This window comes from Schistocerca americana, chromosome 11 (genome assembly GCF_021461395.2).
Source record: "Schistocerca americana isolate TAMUIC-IGC-003095 chromosome 11, iqSchAmer2.1, whole genome shotgun sequence".
Classification (NCBI taxonomy): domain Eukaryota; kingdom Metazoa; phylum Arthropoda; class Insecta; order Orthoptera; family Acrididae; genus Schistocerca; species Schistocerca americana.
In genome coordinates, this window is record NC_060129.1 from 203255498 (window position 1) to 203275806 (window position 20309).

Consider the following 20309-nt stretch of genomic DNA (forward strand, 5'->3'; position numbering starts at 1 on the left):
AAACCGTTTCATTCTGATTCACCAGAGTACAAATGGCAACTCCACCAGTGCACTGCTCTTTTATACCTCGTGTGGTCAGTAATACCACCATCTGTATATGTGCATATTGCTGTCGCGTGAATTTCGTCACTTCAGTGTACCCCAGCCCTGTATGTGGCAATACGTACACTATCAAAGGGAGAGCCACCTGTGAAATGACACGTACCGTATGCTCGTACAAGCTGTTATGCAAAAGCTGTTTGTCTTTCTACATTGGTACGATTGTAATCAAGTTATCAGCTAGCATGACTGGACACAGAAAGAGGGTGCATACTGTTGCGAAACATGCTCTACGAGATGACAGAAGTGACAGTGTGTGTGTGCTGTATGGATTCTATCCCCTGACATCAGTTTCTCAGAACTTCAAAGGTGAGAACTGATGTTATCACGTGGCCTCGGTTCTTGCCACCCACCTGGCCTTAATTTACGTTAATTTCTTCAATCTTAGCACTTCTTTCTAGTAACTATTCCTTTCTTCACTCTCTTTCAATTTCCTACGTCTTTTATTTCCTGACCTGTGTATTTTTCCCTGTCCCTTTCCTCCACAACACGTAATGTACTTAACTTTCTGTTCTCCTTAACCATTGCACAATGTTTGGTCAGTAATCTTTGTCTTGTATATTACCCCATCTTCCACCTTTAAGCTCTCAGGTGTTCAAATCTTGTGCAGTGCAGTCCCCTACAGTCAGTTTTTTTCTTTTCCTCCCATCTGGTAAGTCTGTACTGACCTGGGGTTCTGTCTGGGTGGCTATTCTGTAATTTGTGAGTCCGTTTTCTTCATCCTTCATTCCTCTTGCCTCCCGTTCAACCCTTTTTCCAGGAGGAGGAGCCACTGGCTCCAGAAGCTTGCACATTTCCACAACTTGTGTACACGTTTACTCCTGCCGCCGCTTGGCGAGTTAGCTGAAATATCCAAAATAACTCGGCAGTAGCAGAGCACTGTTTGTCTGAGAAACACGAGATGGATTGTGAGCGTACCGAGATTCTCGCTCGGACCTCTAAATACTGGGACGGCGTTATAAGGGAGGCTATCGAAATCCACACCGGGGAAGATCTTATCGACCGGGATTGCGGCTACGATCTCCACCGGGCTCGGGACCCGGCATCGAATGTAATTAATAAGACTCTCGGCAAGAAGTACGAACTGGCGACCGGGGCAGACGTAGCGAGCACGTCGACGCTACGACAGATTTCGACGCCCACGTCTTCGCTACCGCCGGCACGCTGTCGCGGACGGCGAAGAGAACGGCTCGCGTGGGGAGGGGATTAAATCGGCCGCCCGCCCTCGGGAGCTCAGTTCGTCAGCACACCTGACGGTGGCGACGTGTCTGATCGCCGAAATATTGTGCCCGTCGGACACGATGAACCGGCAGTATACCCGTGGACTGTTCGAGCGACAAATATGCCGGGACAAACTGAAGAATCGCACATTATTTTGTTGACACATCCTTCTACAGTTACTCTGTGATGACACTTTCCCATACACCACGGCATCATCAGCACACAGCCGCACCGAGTGAGGTGGCGCAGTGATTAGTGTACTGGGCTCGCATTCGTAGGACGGTGGTCAAACCGGTGTCTGGCCACCCTGATTTAGGTTTTCTGTGGTTTACCTAAATAGCTTCAGGAAAATGTCAGAATGGTTCCTTGGGAAGGGCACGGGCGACTTCCTTTCCTAATCAGACGGTGCTGATGACCTGCTGCCCACCCTGTCTGCCAGGTCATTTCTGTATGTAGAGAACAGCGGTCCTATCACACTTCCTGGGCACTCCTTATGATACCCATGTGCTTTACGAATACCATCTGTCCAGGAAAACACACTGTGTTCCATTACTTCAGAAGTCCTCGAGCCACACGTACATCTGAGGCGTTATTGTGTATGCTTGGTCCTTCATGATGATGATGATGGATGATGATGATGATGGTATTTGGTTTGTGAGGCACTCAACTGCGTGGTCATCAGCGTCTGTACATAGTCCCAGTTTTTTCACAGTCCAATTTTCTTCGCAGTCCAATTTAACCACTGTCATTGATGATTAAATGATGAGGACGACACACAACCAGTCTCCGGGCAGAGAAAATCCCCAACCCGGCCAGGAATCTAACCTGGGGCCCTGTGATCCTTAGTTATAGGATTGGGACACTGTCAAACACTTTATGGAAATATAAGAATATGGAATCTATCTGATGCCTTTCATCCACGGTTTGTAAGACTGTACGTGAAAAGGACAAACTTAGTTTGGGACAAGTGCTGTGCTGATTTGTGCACAGAATCTTCTCTGTCTCAGGGAAGTTCATTACATACAAAAATAGAATATTTTCAAGAAGTCTGTGGCAACTAACTCGTGGTTCGAACACAAGTGCTCACGAGCGAGGCGACTAGGATTTACTCGTAGCGGAAGGTAAATCGAAGCGATGTAACGAACAGCTTACAATGAAAACTACGTGTATGACAAGTGTACATTTAATGAATTTCTTGTTTCATCGCCACAATATTTTCATCTTAAAATTTTCTGGCCGACTCGGTAACAAATATCGCAGTATCAGAAAAAAGCTGTCTTTTTTTTTTTTTTTTTTTTTTTTTTTTTTTTTTTTTTTTTTTTTTTTTTTTTTTTTTTTTTCATCCGAGAGCATATGTCTCAAGAAAAGTTTTCTCCACCATAATTGCAATCAATTTGTGAACTTATTTTGTAATTTCAGTGACTATTTCTTAAGATCTGACAGACAAGTAACATTTTGTATACTTCTCTTTGGCACTGAACGCAACAGACAGAACCACGAGTATTTCTTTCAGCTACAATCGGACAGTGAAAATAATGTTAATAACCATTGTTTTCTTGAATATATACCATACCTGTTGCTCTTACCTTGTTAAAATAATGGTGATTTTGTCGAAGCTAAAGTCCAGGGAGGAAAAGAAAAAGGGCAGAGAGCCCTGAATGTTGGTGGGCAGTTGCTCCAGTATATAAGAAACGTCCTTATTTCTGGATAAGGCAAAGGAACACGTTTTTCTAAATCCATTTTCAAAATTTGTTTTGCGTTCCAGTTTTATTTTTTTTTTTTTTTTTAATGCAACAATTCGGTTCGTGATTGCTGCTCTTCTGCACCTCGTGTCTGTGAGTACACGAGAATATTTCTGAACTGTCCGTAACTGGACGTGTTTTACCTTGATGCAAAATAGAGATCAATTAATTTAAAAAAAGAAAAGAGGTGAAAAAAATAAAAAAGATAAACCTAGTCACTCTCATTTTTGGTGGCTGTAAGAGTGAGCAAAGAAAACTTCAGGGACATCTGATAACATTGACTTTGGCACCTCATTCCTGTGAAGTAAAATTACACAAATTCCTAATAAAATTAAACAACGAGTGGCTTGAAATTATTCCAGCTGTAACTACCACAGCTTGTTCTTGCGGTCTGTCCAGTGGAAAGTTGTCCCATATATTGATGTCGTCTGTCTTCGTAGTGCTGTGGCAAACGGCACTCGATAGCTGACGAGTCTTACAGTCTGTGTGAGCGCGGTGGAAAATCGCAGGCTCAGTGCGCTGTCTGTCGGTTCGTGATTGCTGCTCTTTTGCACCCCGTGTCTGAGAGTACACGAGAAGGCAGTGCCGAGCTTACCGGCAAGTATAGAGGCTGAGGAGATCGGCTCTACTGACAACATGTAATGACTTGTAATAGTCTTCCCACATTGATCATTATTATAATTACTTCTAGGTTACAGAGTAAATGTACAGGTGCACAATCTGATGGAAAGTATCTTGGCACCCGTTAGAGGTTATTGTTGTGTGTCCACCCTTTATCTGTGAAAGCTTGAACACTGCTGAAGGCAGTCTCAATGAAATGTCTGGATGTCTGTTGAGAAATGGGCAGACTTAAGAGGTGTAATCAAAAAGTAACAGGGAGTTTTGTTTTTCGTTAAGAATCTTTATTTATTCATTGTCATTGTGAACTCTGTGCCCTTCAAAGTAATCACCCTGAGATTTAATACTGTTGTGCCAACGCTTTTTCCAACCTCGGAAGCACTTCTGGAATGCACCTTTCGTTATGGTGTTCAGCTTATTCAGCGATTCTGCTTTTATCCCATCAGTGGCGATGAAAATGATGTCCTTTCACAGTTCTCTGCAGCCTCGGGAATAGAAAGAAGCTGCATGGGGCCGTGTCCGACAAATAACTGGCTGAGGCAATATGAAGCTTTTGTTTTATCCTAAAAAAATCACGATCGATCGTTGAGGTGTGAACGGGAGCATTACTGTGATGCAATTTCCACGAGTGTGCCGGCCGCTGTGGCCGAGCGGTTCTAGACGCTTCAGTCCGGAACCACGCGGCTGCTTCGTTCGCAGGTTCGAATCCTGCCTCGGGCATGGATGTGTGTGATGTCGTTAAGTTAGTTAGGTTTAAGTAGTTCTGAGTTCAAAGGGACTGATGACCTCAGATGTTAAGTCCCATAGTGTTCAGTTGAACCAATTTCCACGAGTGGTTTTGTCACAGTCCTGGTAGTTTTCTTCGGATTGCATCACCCAGAAGGCACATAACTTCCAGATAGAATTCCTTACTGACCGTATGAGAAGAACCTTCACAGGTGATCGAACGTTTTTATCCTCCTCTCTCTCTCTCTCTCTCTCTCTCTCTCTCTCTCCTTACTGACCGTATGAGAAGAACCTTCACAGGTGATCGAACTTTTTTATCCTCCTCCCTCCCTCTCTCTCTCTCTCTCTCTCTCTCTCTCTCTCTCTCTCTCTCTCTCTCTCCAGGTATGGCTCTTCAGGTAGTTTCCACTGGGAACGATTGCACGTTGGTTTGATGTCACACCTATGTACCCATGTTTTGTTATCCGTTGTAATCTTCTTTAGAAGTTCTGTGTCGTTGTCAACTTCATTCGACAATTTCTGAGTGATGTCTATGCGACTTTGATTTTGATCAAAATTCAACAGTTTTGGAACTAACTTTGCTGCTATACATTTCATGCCCGAAACGCCCGAAAAAATTTCTTGACACGAGCCAAAGGATATGCCGACATCAGCAACCTCTCTAATGGTGGTTTCGCAATTTTCCAGAACAGTTTTTTTTTTGGTAATTTTACACTGTCGTCAGTAATTGATTGTGCTGGGGCGTCCAGGGGAGATGTGGTCAGTGTCTTTCGGACCCTCTTTGAAATGTTTATACCAGTCGTAAAGCCTTGTCTTACTCGTAGAATAAGGGGCATTCAAATGAAACCTGGTCACTAGTGTAAAGTGATGTAATGATTTTATTGTTAATTCAAAAATGTAGTCACACACACACACACACACACACACACACACACACACACACTTGCCGGTATAAACATTTCAAAGAGGGTCCGGAAGACTCTGACCATGTCTCCCCTGGACGCCCCAGCACATCAATTAGTAGACTGCTGTCGAGTCCAGGCCTGGACCCAGTGTTACACTTAGTCGTCCGTTGCGAATCGCTGTCTGCGAATAGCTTGTTTTAGAGGTCCGAACACATAAAAGTCACACGGTGAAATGTCGGCACTGTACGGTGGATCTTCTAGTGTTTCCTACCGAAACTGCTGCAATGTCGTGTTCACCACATTTGCTGTGTGTGGGCGGGCATTATCGTGCAGGAGGATAACACCTTTGGACAATGTGCCTCAGTGTGTTGACTCGATGGCTCGTCTGAGGTTCTGTGAAGTGCCTTGATAACGCTGGGCATTGATGGTGGTTTTCCGTTCCAGGAAACTTGACAAGCAGTGGGCCCTTGTGGTCAAAAAAGGAGGGTATTGTGACCTTACCAGAACTGGTGTGCACGGCGTTCGATTTCTTTGGAGGTGGTGAAGCCGCATGTTTCCACTGCTCGCTCTGACCCTTGCATTCCGGTTTAAAATGGTGACACCATCTTTCGTCACCTGTGACAGTACTCAATGTTGTTGTTGTTGTTGTTGTTGTTGTGGTCTTCAGTCCTGAGACTGGTTTGATGCAGCTCTCCATGCTACTCTATCCTGTGCAAACTTCTTCATCTCCCAGTACCTACTGCAGCCTACATCCTTCTGAATCTGCTTAGTGTATTCATCTCTTGGTCTCCCTCTACGATTTTTACCCTCCACGCTGCCCTCCAATACTAAATTTGTGATCCCTTGATGCCTCAGAACATGTCCTACCAACCGATCCCTTCTTCTAGTCAAGTTGTGCCACAAACTTCTCTTCTCCCCAATCCTATTCAATACTTCCTCATTAGTTATGTGGTCTACCCATCTAATCTTCAGCATTCTTCTGTAGCACCACATTTCGAAAGCTTCTATTCTCTTCTGGTCCAAACTATTTATCGTCCATGCAGTACTCAATAAAAGGCCGTATTTGTCCTCACAATAATGGTGCAGATGACTCAAAGACAGTGCCATTCGAGTATTGCACTGTTCGGCGATCAGTTGGTGGGGAACCCACTGCACACAGGTTTCTCGAAAGTTCACGTGTTGATGCCTTATGGTGTGGGCGGTACCCACGCCAATACCCAATAACTGATGGATCTCATCCGTGGTGATTCTGCGGTTGTCCAAGACTAAAGCGTGCACTTCTGCAACCATTTCTGATGTGATGACGTGATGGTGAGTCTGTCTAGGACGAGCATCGTGTTCCAGTGACTCGTACCCCACAAGGAATCATTTGCGCCATTCCACAACACTTGAACGACGCAGCCTCCGTCCGTCGATACTTTTCACCTCCCTCCGCCACCAAAAATCGAATCGCTCCTCGTTGTTCCTGCTTACTTGTCTGCATGTTCAGTAGTGGATGATTACTTGTATGACCACCGTCTCTTTAGCATGAAACCGCGCTGGCATTATGCAGCATCAAACGGTGCGCACGTGTCCACCTCTCTACTGATAGGTGGCGCCTCTGTACTCGCAGTTACGTGGTGCCGCCTTATGTGTGAGGCAAAGGTAGATGCACTGACCAGGTTTCACTTGAATGAACCTTCTAGATTTGCCAATGGGCACAATCAACATTTCAAATGTGGTGCTGCACTTTATTCCTATTTCAAGCAAAATTGAATGCAAATTCTTTGACCCATATTATTCAAAAGTAAAAATGTACCGAACATTCAAAACCATTTATATCAGTTTTTGACTTCAACAATAACCTAAATATTTGAAACAATTGAAAATTCAAACATACATCAGGAACATGTGTACCAAAAGAATGGAGTAAAAAAATTTTTAAAAAATCAGACTTATGAAATCCACGACCTAACCTGTGCATTGTTTAGTTTTTTTAGCTTTGAAACTGACATTTGGTACTTTGCCGTCATTGAACCATCACAGCTGACTCGAATTTTGTAAATTCAAAGACACACAACCCGTGCTCGTTGCATTGTACACCACATTCTGATATGCCTGCCACCTAGCGGTGCATCCTGCAACTGCATTCTGCCGCGTATTATGAAATGGAACATGGATAAATGCTCTATCTACTGATACGTGCCATTTCTCGGTCTGTCTCATTTTTGTGCAGTCTTCTTCTGAAACCCTGCAGGTACTTGTTATTCAGCAGCCCCGTGGAACAGAAACGTTAAAGATAAGAAAAGACTGCATCTCGTCAAACAGCAATAGTTTGAATTTGACGTGTCTTGCTAATTTAAGTGCCTTCTCCCTGTGGCCCATCATTAGCATTGGTATATATATAATACAAGGGTGATTCAAATTAAAACATCGAAGTTCTGTAATATTGTTGTTGTAACAACAAACAAAAACCTTGCACGTCCCTGATGTTGGACGCATGTATTCCACCGCATCGGGAGCGGATAGATACCGTGAGGAAAGAATTCTTTTGGTCACGTGTGTACCCAGCCTTGCACCGAAGTTTCCACCTCTTTGTCACTGCTGCCTCCCATTGTTTCTTTGACTGCACTGAATGGCTGAAAGTCCCTAGGAGCAAGGTCTGGTGAATGAGGAGGATGTACCAAACGTTCAAATTTAATTTCCAAAATAGTCTCGACTGTTTTAATGGCTGTATGCTGTCTGATGTCATGCTGTAACAGTACTCCTGAAGTTGGGAGTCCTCGTCGTGTACTCCAGATTTTGGGGCGAAGTTGAGTTTTCAGTGTGCCCGAATAAAAAGTATCGATTACCGTGACCCCCCTATCTGTGCAAAATTACTCCATTTGCATCCCAGAAGAGAACGAACACGATTTTTCCGGTAGACAGTTAGTGCGACATTTTTTTGGTTTCGGCAGTGAGCTGCGGTGCCATTCCTTGCTCGACCTTTTCATTTCTGGTTCGTGACAGTGGACCCAAGTCCCATCGCCTGTAACAGTTTCTACCAGAAATGCATCACCTGCAAGTAGGAAACGATGCAGAAGTCCTTAGTTGGCGTTGATGAGACAGTCTTTCAACTCTGCAGTCTACTGACGTGGCACATCTCGTTGAAGTGCAGTACACTGTGAACAGTATTCTATGCAGTACTAGCACCAGTCTTCAGCCTTGAGACTATTTCGTTCAGAGTTATGCGTCTGTTCTGCTTTAAAAGCTCCTTCACTAACACCATATTCTCGTTCGTCATTACGCGCTCAGCCTTGCGCAGTCTTGGAGGATCTTCCACAGAAATTGCACCGTTTTTAAACTTCCTACGTCACTCGTACACCTGTTGCAATGATAAACAAGAATCACCGTACTGCACTGTCTTTCTGCGATGAAACTTGATTGCTTTGATTTCTTTTCTACACATTTATTTATTTATCGTATGGCAATACAGACATGTAAGAAAGAAACAGACAAATCACTAATATAACAAATGTTAATAATTGCAAACAAACATTACTAATATAACAAAGTTTAAGGATTACAAACAAAAATCAAGTCAATTAATATAATCTATCGACTCTGGAGTTGCGAGCGGGAAGTCGTCGAGGCTCCCGTTATAGGCTCTTCTGGAACACTCTTCAACAATGTGGCTGATGGTCTGACTTTCTCCGCAGTCACACTGAGGGGATAGTATTTTACCCCATTTATACAGGGAGTAAGCCCATCTGCCATGACGAGTTCTAATCCTATTTAGAGTGGACCACGTTTTGCGTGGTAGGTCAAAACCAGGTGGTTCTTGTGTGATGCGAGGCATGTTATGATTTTGCCACGCGTTCCATTTTTCAGACCGTGCGTTTCTGATACTGAAACCTTCTTGTACACAGTTCGTTGCTGTTCTTGTTGGCGGGTTCCTACATTGAAGCCTATTAGTGTTTGCAGCCTCACTGTCTCGGTGGATTGGCAGGCTTTGATTTCCCACGATGTTTTTGTATTCACGTACTAGGGCGTCAGTACGTCACAGGTGTGGCGGCGGGATGTGGCTTAATATTGGGAGCCATTGCGTTGGAGTGGGTTTAATTACTCCAGAAATCATCCTTAGAGTGTTATGCAACTGGACATGCACCTTTTTTACATGTAGGCTGTTTAGCCAAATCGGAGCACAGTATTCGGCAGCCGAGAATACAATTGCTAAAGCAGAGGTGCGGAGACGGGAGGCCGTTGCTCCCCAGGTAGTACCACAGTGCTTTTGAATAATGTTGTTTCTTGTCTTTAATTTTTCGGCATTCTTTGTTAGGTGCTCTTTAAAAGATAGTGTTCTGTCCAGCGTCATGCCCAAGTACTTCAGAGTTTTATTATGCCTGAGAACGGTGTTTTCAAATCGAATGTAGAGTTCCTTCCCTGCGAGTTTGTTGTTGAGATGGAAGCAACTAACCTCTGTTTTGGAAGCATTTGGTTGAAGTGTCCACTTACGGAAATATGTATCCATTATCTTCAGGTCTGTTTGTTAGGATATCCTCAGATGCTTCAATTGTGCTACATCTTGTAGCTAGGGCCCAATTGTCAGCATACCCGAACTTCCTTGATTGTGTTTCCGGCAGGTCTGCAATATAGAGGCTTACTGAGTGTGTGTTATAATCAGGAGATCCTCAGATTATCTGATGCCAGTATGTGCCAGTTATTTAGCGTTACCCAGGGTGCACGTGTACTGTTATACTAATGATGCGAACTAGCTTTACACCCCCTTAAAATGCATCACTGACTGCTTTTTAATAGCAGTGCATGTTGACATCAGATGGACATCTTGTTGTGCACACTGCTGCCTTCTCCAGGGTCGTAGCGTGACTCTGCAACCTGTCGGTAATTTTCTGAACGTCAAACACTACTGCCACCTACCGACTCCGCCACACAACTTTCCGAAATTTTATGGAACTTTCAAAGTTTTCACTCGAATCACCCTCGTATTGTCCTTAATTTTTCGTGGTCATTTCTGCAGGAGGGGAGCTTTGTCAGATACATCAGTCCTTATTTATTTATTTGTTTATTTATTTATTGTTCGTCTTACTCTTCCGTGCTCTTCAGTCATGTTGCCTGCAACCTGCTTTCCATCGTTACATTAAGAAGGTCGAGAAATGTAGGCGGCTGACTTACCCGGCCACAGGGGCGGTGTGTATGTGCCTCTCTCCAACGGCAGTGTGAGGAGTGAGGCGGATGGAAGCATAATGTTGTGTTTTGCAGGTGTAAATTTACCGGAACAGTGGAAGAAGTCACTTACTTTTTGTAACCGCGCCTTTCGTTTGGCGGCGTGGCGGTTGTCGTCGGCTCGAGAGACGTTTGCGCCTGCAGAACTGTGGTTTGTGTCTGGTCACACCACAAGGCTTAGTGCAAATTTTCTGGAAGAGTTGTAAGACCGTGGGCCTGCTGCTGTTTCTACAGGTAAAACCGTGAGTATCATTGACGCATTTTCTGTTTAACTGCAAAAGTTGTAAAGACTAGATGGTTAATTCCAGAAAAAAGAAAAAAAAAGAGAAATAGGGTATTGTCCTCCTTTTTGTGTGTGTGTGTGTGTGTGTGTGTGTGTGTGTGTGTGTGTGTGTGTACCAGATGTCTCAATAAAATATGTGAAAAATCATACATAGTGTTTACATTTAACATCATACCAAGGAGAAAGACTTAACAGATGTGCTGAGTTAATTTTAGCAGACATAGTGCTGTGATTTGCACGGATTATTTCTAAACAAGAACTGACACTGCCTCTAGGCGGTGTACGACAGTTTCTCATGTTGACCAAAACTTGGACATTTTTTGTACTTGACTGTGAAATACATTATTTTTTGTATGGCTACTAGTCACATTAATTTTGCTTTAATTTAATACATTGCTATGTGTTTCAGGCATGTTCCGTGCATAATCAAGTCTTCCATTGCATGCACACAAATATACTGTCATCGGCAAAGCTAAAATTTTGTTTCTGCTCCCTGAACTGAATTCCTGCTTGGTTTCCATTACAGCATGCTCAGTATACAGAATGAATAACATGGGTATAAGCTACAACTCTGTCTCACTCCCTTCTCATCCATAGTTTTCCTTTTATGTACTTTGGCTTTTGTAATTGTAGTTCAGTTTCTGTACAAAATATCCTGTGGATTGTTATTCTGAGTGACTGGGACATTCAGATAGCATTTTCAGTCAACAATATCACACAATATCTGTTGTTTTGCTGTAATTGAATCGTTAAATTTCTCAACATTCGGTCACATAATCGAAAATTCTCTCATCGGTTGAAGCTCTGTTGATGTCACCAAACTAGGAGTAACACGAAGCTATACGTATGTAGTAGGAGAGTTAGCCAAATTTACAAAGGTTTTCTGTATTCTGCCTGCAAACTGTTTAATGATGGAAAATGCATTTAAAGCTTTTAAATAGCAGCAGAAAGGAGTTTTATGATTGCTGGTGGTAGAAACATTCCGAAAGTTGATGCAATTATGCTCCATCGATTTGGAGCGGCAATATGTGCAATGATTGACATTATTTTCCCCTGCTCCCTTAAACGACATTAAACTTGCTCAGAACTATAGAATTGTGGAATGTTTTGCAAATAGGTCCGTATCCGATATCTGGATTGTCGACCATCAGGTTCCTGTAAAATACACTTTCAGAAACTGTTACTACAGTCACAAACTATGACCCAAAGCACAATAAAATTCTCGTCAAATCTAGTGCCTATTTCCTCATATACGGGATAGTCGGCAGGGAGCAGACAATTTGGATTGGCTCTGTGGTGCAACGGCTAACGTGTCTGCCTGCGGGTCAGTAGATTGCAGGTTCGAATCTTGGCAGGGTCGTAGGTTTCTAAAACTGGTACACGATATATGTAAACAGCATTAGCAAGAATTCATTGTGGCAGTTGTTCTGATGGAGGGATAAACTGCATATAGCTTCCCATTAATTTCAATCGGAGAATTCACTTTTATGGAAAGCATTGCTAGTTGTGAAGATAACATCACGAGCCCACAATACGATGATGTGTAGGACGATGAAGTTCTGTACGCTGAGAGATATGAAGCGTGTACAACGTGCAGTTAACACAAACAGTGTGATGTTTGTGAGTGTAAACTGACATTAGTATCTAAAGCAGACTTACATAATTTTTATGTAAGATGATAAAACTGTAAACAAAAAGTGCAACTAGCACTTTACGAAGGAAAATAGGATTATTTCCAATAAAGTAAAATAAAAAGTGCGTGCTCACGTTAACTAGAAATCTCCTGGATGGTGTGTGTGAACTGGAATTGCAAATGTAAGTGCATGTAAACAGCAAGGAAAACTCTGAAGTACTATGTTTCTGATTGTTGTTACGAAGTTTTGTAAATGTAATTTCGTTTTCATACGAGAGGACTGTAGAGTCATTTACAGAAAAGTTAAAATATCACCTGGACTGGACACGAACCTGCAACCTATGGATAACTAGATTATAAACTGTAACAGTATACCCCTGTACCAATCGAGCTAGTGAATGGTACACGGAATGTTGGATGTAATGACAGTCAATCGTCCCAATTTTCACTGCAAGTTTAATTTTGCCGAATGATGCTGTCCTTTCTCGCGACAATGGGAAATAGTATCTCGAAGATAAATTAACGTTGACTTCAGAGTGCAAGACTTCCGTAATTAAGTTAGGAAATTTGTTCATTGATGTGGTGGAATTTTGCCGGTTATGTGGAAGTGCATTTTATGTATCTTCTCATCCTTTGTAACACTTTAGAACAATTTTACATGAGTTTTTGTATATGTGTTTTTATAATGTGAAACGTCATGCTATTTGTAACCCATTTTCCGAAATTTATAAATTCCAAAACGAGACATCGCTGTGAATGAGCTTTATGACAGTCGGAGCAGGAAGCTAGCCAGTGATGTCACTGCCAGCACACGACTCAAATGAAGTGTTTTAGCAGGCTTTCAAATTGTTTGAATTTCATTTTATTTCTCTCTCATTTTCTTTCCTAAAACTAAAGAGGAAAACACAAAAAAAATTATGAGCATAAAATGACTCGTAGAATTTCAGATGATTTCCACAAAACAGTCAAACAACCTATTCCTGAGACTGCAGAGTGATTGTTTGTCGCAGTACACGAATAATGAATTCAAATGAATTTGTCACTGGCTGCAGAAGTCTAAACAATTAAAATGCAAATTTGGTAATGAACATTCACGTCGGACTCTCCCCTACGCCTTAGCTGTAACACAAAATATTTCTTCTACACCACAAACATCTAGACGAATAGTTTCAGCTTATTGCATATACAGTGTTAATGTACACAAATTAGGTAGTATTGTCTGCTGAGCTATTCTGCATGCATGATATTGTAGTCTTGTAACTTGCTTTTGCTTAGTTTCTGCATGTTAGATTGTGCCTTGTAGCAGTTTCTCACTATGTATGCAGATGGTTAATTTTTACTTTAACATTGTGTACTAATTTATAAAGTTTATGTTTATATGTAATACATGTATTTTACTCATATGTATTAGCTAATTTTGTTACTCTGTATTTTTCAGTGAAAATGTCCTCATTGCTATTACTAAGGTGACTGTTGTGACAGTTGAAAATTTGCACCCGACCAAGACTAAGTATTGGGTTTCCTACTTAAGGCAAGCAGTTCAGCTCACCTGTCAGGCTGTTGCAGGATGCCTCTGACTATTACTCAAATTTCCATTGTCGCTTATATCTCTGTCTTTATTTTGGATCTCAACAATCTCAGGGCAAATGGGAATATCATCATTGGGGGGAGAGATTTTGAGGAGGACTGCACCTTACTTCACTACAAGAATACCTGTCACTCTAATTATGCAGTAAAAAGTTTGGGACTGCATAACAATAATACGAGGAGACTGCTACTCAGCGCGTAGAGGAGACGTCGAATGGTAGACAGGCGCTTCGAAAAAAAAAAAGTGCTTAATAAGCAGTGTTTCGAAAAGAATGACCTGATTTCAAAACTCCATATTAGCCTGTGAAAACATACCACAAACATGGGATGAATTGCAAGATACTCACAAATCTTAAATTTTTAGCTATGCTGTGACAAATTATTTGTGCGTCCACTAGATCGACATCTAGAGTGATCATAAACTTTACACAATACAGAACTTATGGCAGCTGTTATTTTGCTCTTCAGTTCCTCTGTGTTGTGAGGTAACGGGGAAATGAACACACTTTCCTTCACGTAGCCTGACGAAAAACAAAATCGCACGAGGTACCGTCTGGCTGCCGCGAAGGCCGAACGCGCATGGCAGTGTGTCGGGGCCCCATGCGCCATATCCGGTGTCGAGGCAGAGTCTCGTCGAGAACCTTACGTATGTCGTGCTGGTGTCGTGGAGATTGATGGACTCGTCGGAGTGTCCTTCTGAAGTTGAGGAAAAAGCCAGTTCTGCGCATTTGAAGATAGTTCGTTCCAGTCACAGTGTTTTCGTCTAAAAAGAAGGGACTGTACACTTTTTCACAAGTGACACAAAAAATTTTCACTTTAGGCTTCTGGAGTCGTCATATGTCGACGCTATGTCGGTTTACTCTATTGCTAATACGAAATGTTGCTCTATCTCTGAAAATCGTAGGTGGTAAAAATTATTGTCTTAGATATCCTCGAGCAGAGCATTGCTAATGTCGGCCCGTTTACTTTACGACTGACCCGAAGAGCTTGCACTGTCTATAGTCTGTACGGTTTCAGACATTTGTACGAGGCACTGCCAGTTCTCTGCAGTGAGTAGACTTTTGTGGACTCCGCTCAGATGTTTGCCAAATTCTTTCCGCCGTGTTGTCAGAAGTGCGAGGTCGAACTGAAGCTTTACCTTTGCACGGCATCCTGTCTCGCCAGATTGATGATATCGACGATGAATTTTTGGGTGTGGGTGGATCCATGCCGAAACGCCAACCAGGCCGAAATCGCTCACTTTATCTTTGCAGACTGCTGCACACACACCACCTTCTGTTGAGTGGTTATAATATTACTTCTGAGTGACTGCAAACTGAGAAGATGCATTGACTGACGTCTAATGTTGAGTTTCTTAAACCCTAGGTCATGCCCATCCAAACACCACACATTTTCTTGCCAGAATGTCCCATGTTCTGTAATTATTGCCATCAAAAATGGGTCATTCTTTTTTAAATACTTTCTAAACTATGGAACTAAGCTCCCCCCCCCCCCCCCCCCCTCTCTCTCTCTCTCTCTCTCTCTCTCTCTCTCTCTCTCTCTCTCTCTCTCACACACACACACACACACACACACACACACACACACACACACACATACACGAAAAAACCATACACCCTGTCATCTCTGGGCACTAAGGCTTGACCAAGACTGTTGTCTGAGGTGAGAAGCAGTTTTTCACTGGTGTGGTTAGCGGGAGTACGGAAGAGGAGTGGTGTGGGGAGGGATAGGGATAACAAAATAAGGGTGGGGTAGTGTTCTAATGCTGCCTGTGTGCGCATGCAGGGATGCGGTAGGGTCAGGATAAGGCTGCTAGCTGCAGCATCAGGAAATTGTGTGCTTGGGGGGGGGGGGTGGCAAAGGGTAGGGGAGAGAAGCAGAGAAGGGGGAAGGAGTACATAGGTGCGTTGACGGGATGGAAGGTGTGTGTAGGGCTGGAGTGGGAAAACAGAGGAGGATTGCCAAAAGTTGAGGCTGGGGGAGGGGGGGGGGGGGGTAAGGGAATGAGGTAAGAATCCAGATGTCACAGGCTGTTGTGTAGCTGTCTTCAAAGTTGAGCACATCGTTTCGGGCAATGTGCTCGGCAACTGGGTGGTCCACATGTGAAAGGGCAGTGTGATATACAGACTTACCTGCAATGGCTGTGTCACATTCTACGTGGGCGTGAGCACGGGCAAGGTGTCTGTTCTGTACGTGGTCATTGCCAAACTGTATTAGAGAGAGAGAGAGAGAGAGAGAGAGAGAGGGAGGGGGGGGGGAGGGGAGCACTGCACCACCCAGATTATTTTTGATTATAAAGCTTTACTCACCCTGGAGTTTAATACAATCTGTTCTCACTTATTCTAAACTCGATAAATCAAACTTACTGTCGAGTCCCTCGAGAAAACCTCAGCAGGTTGAAGAAACCGTGTGTGTTTTGGTGCACTGGCGGGGTTGAAGCGATTGCCTCGATAGACTGTCCCACAACACACTATAATTCTAAGTGGTGAAGTGTGTAATACTTTGTAATTCGAACTGTTTTGTCAGTTGCTCAGATAATGATTTCGTCATTCTTTACGATACTTATTTGTTTGAATGGCAGTGCGTAACTTGAAACAGTATGTAAATCGCATGTAAAAATGTTTAAAAGTGATGTCAAAGGAGCACAACTGGTATGACTTCTGCAGAAAAGTAACTGCCTACTGAAGAAGAAAAAGAATGGAAGTAGTGAAAAGTTTCGGGATTCCATCATCTGCACTGCTGAAATTATCTAGACATAAAAAGATGAGGTTTTGTGTAAACTTATCACAAAGGGGGATTAAGTGCACCCGGCAAGATAAGTTCCTGTGTCTTGCAGAATGCTTACTGAGATGGTGTGGTGTGGTGCAGAGTACAAAACATACCTGTCCCTGTTTGTCTGGGCACTGAAAGGTTTACAGCTAGTGAGGGGCAGTTCATTAACTTAATAAACAGACGTAACTTTGATTTTTAAGTGATTTGTGGGGAAAATGCGAGCAATGATGACAGTTCATTCAGCATGAAAAATGGATGAAACTGAAGTTTTGTTACATATTCTCAGAAATTTGTCTGTGCCTTTCATTTAAACTGTCAGACTGGAACTTTGAATTATTGAGGGTTGACGGTATAGCTTCAGTTATTCAAATCTAAGGTGTAGTCGTGCGTGCTTCATACAGTGCCGAGGATATATGCGCTCTTCTGTGCTCGAATGCCACAGTCAGTCAAGATTCCGTAATTGCACCAGTATCGCTATGCTACATCCACAATGTCCTGTAAGCACGGAAGAAGCACGTCGTCCTTGGAATTAATGGACAACTCATTATCCTCAGTAAATTTGCGTTGATTTTATTATTACTTCGTCAGGTGCACGTCGACTACTGTTCGGTGGCAGTGAATCGTAATAGATTTGTGCCGCCCGGTTTGTTTAAGACACGGATCACTATGAAAGATTATGTCATTGAACATGTTCAGATTTCAGAAGACTGTGAGGAAATACCACAAGCTACAAAATTTATTTCTTCTTTGTAGCAACTCTCTGAACAGTAGAGGTGTTGAGCTGTCAGTACACACACAAGCCAGACTGAAAACTTTCTAGATTTCTGACAAAAAGTTTTCTAATACGTCAACAAGAGTAATACATTTTTGAAAATATAATTTGATAGATAAAGAAATCTGCTCACCAATAGGGATGGGAAAACCCGACTGTTTAAGACTGATGCCAGTATTTTAGTTCTGAACAACCAGTATCTCTTGTTATTTGTGTGGTCTCAATAGTAACGGATTTTTTACGTCTTTACTAATAACCGAGTAAAAAGAAACAGCATATCAGTTTGTCATAACAGCGATGCTAATCAGTAAAATTCCCATTGTTTTGAACAATTTGATTATTGTGGTAATTGCGAAAAGCGACTTGTGCTATTTTAATAATGAGATTCAAACTCTAGCCTGGCTGCTCAGTTTTAGGTTTAACAGCCACAATGTCAAAGGGATGTTAAACACTAATCTCCTCGTCCTATTTTAATAACAAGGCCAACATTTAGAAACTGTCAAAAACACGTGACATAAAAATTGGTACAGGGTTGCTGAGACAACAAAGTCCCTGTGGTGAGGCCTGTCGGTTGGTATGCTCGAGTGTGAAATTTGCAAGACTTGGCTTTACGTGGTATACATCGTAGTTTGTTGCTATCCGTAGTTTGTTGCTATCGTTCCCGGATATTGTTTGTATTTCAGAATGGCACCGTCCCTAGTTAGGGAGTATTTTACGAAGTGTCGTACAAGTGGAGTGTGATGCTCCATTTGCTTTAAGTTATTAAAAACAAAATGAGGTACAACAAGCTGGCAGCATCTTGTAAGGAGAGAACATCCACAGTGTCCGTTGTAAGAGAAGGTAAATTTGATTGACATACCTGTAACTTTATTGACGTGTTGTAAACTTAGGATGATAACAGAACCCTTAACTTTGTGGTTACTGCAGGGTAAAGAAGTGACGCAATCCAAAAGTGGAAAGGCACAAAAATTATCAACTTCTGACCTTTCACTTTCGCCGTCGCCATCTCTGTCTCCTTCACCTTTACCGTCACTAGACATGGTGAGGCAGATTTCTGCCACGGCCTCAACCTTGTATACATAGAGATCTCCTACTACTTCACTGTCATTGGAGTTTTTCAGTCTTTGTTTGAAGACTATGTTTGTTGCTGGAAATAATAGCAGTAAAGAAACCAAAAAGCAGTTATTTCAGAAACTGGTTATTTTGTGTGGTTTTGACAGTCAGGTTAAAATGTAGAAGGGGGGGGGGTCTGGTACTGTGTAATACTTCTTATAATCACCATTCCTGTTCACCGAGTGGCGGCAGGAGAAAATGCGCGTAAAGGTTAAAGAAATGTCCGAGCTTTCAGAGCCAGTGGCTTCTCCTTTGGGCAAAAGGGTTGAAGGGGGAGGGGGAGAGATAAAGAAAAAGGACTGGCAAAATTGAGTCTATCCCTCTTACTTCGCCTTCAACCCTTCTGTCTAGAGGAGGCACCACTGGCTCCAAAAGCTTGCTTGTTTCTCTAACATTTATGTTTTTTGTCCTGCTACCACTTGGTGAGTAGATTTTTTTATCTGTGTTGTTGTACGAGGTTTGTCTGGAAAAAATGTATAAAAGTTGAATAATAACTTTACTTTACAATTATTTAGGTATTACAATATGGTCTCCTTCAAAATACTCGCCCTGAGATGCGATACATTTCTGCCAACGCCGTTTCCACTGTTGATAACATTGCTGAAAGTCTTCAGTTGTGATGTTGTTCAGTTGCCGTGTCGTTTCTGCCTCGATGGCTTCCACATCTCCCGAGTGCCGCCCCCGAAGCATCATTTTGCATTTCGGGAACGTGAAGAAGTCACACAGGACTAAATTGGGTGAATAAGGCGGGTGGTCTGTCACAGTGATTGAGCTTCGGGCCAAAAACTCGCGCACAACGAACGACGTGTGAGTGGACGCATTGTCGTGATGAAGGATCCACCTGCCCCCTTTTGCAAACTCTGGGCGAACTCGGGCCGCATGAGCTCTGAGACGTGTCAGAACTTCGACGTAAAAATTTCCGTTCACTCTCTGGCCGGGAGGGACAAATTCCTTGTGAACAATGCCCCTAGAATCAAAGAAAACAATCAACATTGTCTTCACATTGGACCTCGATTTTCGTGATTTTTTTGTTCTCGATTCTCCTCTAGTTTCCATTCCTTGCTTTGAGATTTGAGCTCCACATCGAATTCGTACTCGTAAAACCAGGACTCGTCTCCAGTGACGACTCTGTTGAGAAAGTCCCCTCGTTTCTCTGCTTCCAACCAATCCTCACAGCACTCGACCCTCTCTGCTTTCTGTTCTGGCGTCAAGAGCTTCGGTAAGATTTTCACACACACAGTTTCTTCATTTCAAGTTTTTGTGTCAGGATTTCGTGAACGATTGTTTTGGGAATTGACAGCTCGTCGGCAACCGTTCTGACTGTCAATCTATGGTCTTTAAGAACACGAGCCCGAATTCGTTCAACATTTGCATCGGAACTCGATGTCGACGGGCGTCCTGGGCGAGGGTCACCGTTCACTTCTTCCCGGCCGTCCCGGAACCTTTTTAACCACCTGTTCACGGTTGGTTCCTTCAGAGAATTGTCTCCGTAAACCTGTTTCAAACACTCAAAAATCTCGCGGCCGTTCTTGCCTAGCTTTGCGAGAAACTTGATGTTGACGCGCTGTTCCTCAATCAGAGAAAGCTCCGTGCCGACGGCAGGTGAAAAAGGGTGACTGTCAACAAGCTGCCGCAC

General features: G+C 42.9%; 1 protein-coding gene across 1 annotated transcript in view; it reads left to right on the forward strand.

Moving 5' to 3' along the window:
* Positions 1 to 20309, forward strand: part of LOC124553771 (zinc finger MYND domain-containing protein 11) — a 231224-nt gene that overhangs the window by 77989 nt on the left and 132926 nt on the right. The window lies entirely within an intron of this gene.